Source organism: Bombyx mori, chromosome 11, assembly GCF_030269925.1.
Source record: "Bombyx mori chromosome 11, ASM3026992v2".
Classification (NCBI taxonomy): Eukaryota; Metazoa; Arthropoda; class Insecta; order Lepidoptera; family Bombycidae; genus Bombyx; species Bombyx mori.
This window is the reverse complement of record NC_085117.1, coordinates 16,831,317-16,832,280: the sequence shown is the minus strand read 5'-3', so window position 1 is coordinate 16,832,280 and position 964 is coordinate 16,831,317.

The following is a 964-nucleotide window of genomic DNA, read 5'->3' as shown; positions in this document are numbered from 1 at the left end:
TCACGGCAGAAATAGGCACAAGAGGTCCTACCACCAGTGTGTTAGTATTACAAATAATTTAAGAACTATGTTAGTAAATATATTTTTTTATATTAAAGTGAATCAAAGTATCTCAAATCCGTCCCTGGCAGCCTCATTAGGCAACATGAAGAACATGCAACTGGATGAACCTACCAAAGGTCGGTGCATTCAACCTTTCTGCTAATTATTTCAAGACCTAATTCATCTGATTTGGTGAACAAAGATATAAATAACATACAAAATTTGCTAGTACAAAACATTGAAAGATACAGTATTCTATATATAGATATTCATAGATCATATTAAAGATTCAATACAATAACATTGGACACACCACGATTTATGTGAAACAGTCCGAAGAAATTGGCATGGAACTTTTAAAAAAGCGCGATACACCGCACTTCTACAGTAATCCAAATTGTACTGTTTATACTTTTTATGGCTTCAAATATTGATTGCATAACGTTCTGTAGACAAGGTAGTGTACCTAATTACTAATATAGAGCTCGTAATACGGCAGTTTTGTTGTGAATTTTAATTGAATCAATTGTGTGTTACAAGGTCATTTGAGTCGTCTATTATCAAAGGTGGCAATCTGTGCATTTGGACAAAAAAAATTTATTGATACGTCAATACAGATTGATTTGAATATAATCGTCTCCTTCAAAGAATACGGTTCAAAACCTGCATTAAATAAAGGTTAATAGTTAACCTGTTATTTATCTAAGATATCGTTCCGAAGAGTTTTGTGACTGCCAATGGAATACAAAGTCAATAATTCGTTTTTCTGATTTACCAATCATTGTCCAAAAGTCAGATTGCCGGCTTTGATAATAGTCGACTCATTTGTAGATTCATAATGCTTGCCTTGTAATGAACAACTTCAGAAGACGTTGCTTGCGAATTCTCTTCGTGAAGCTTACGTTGTTAGATATATGTTATG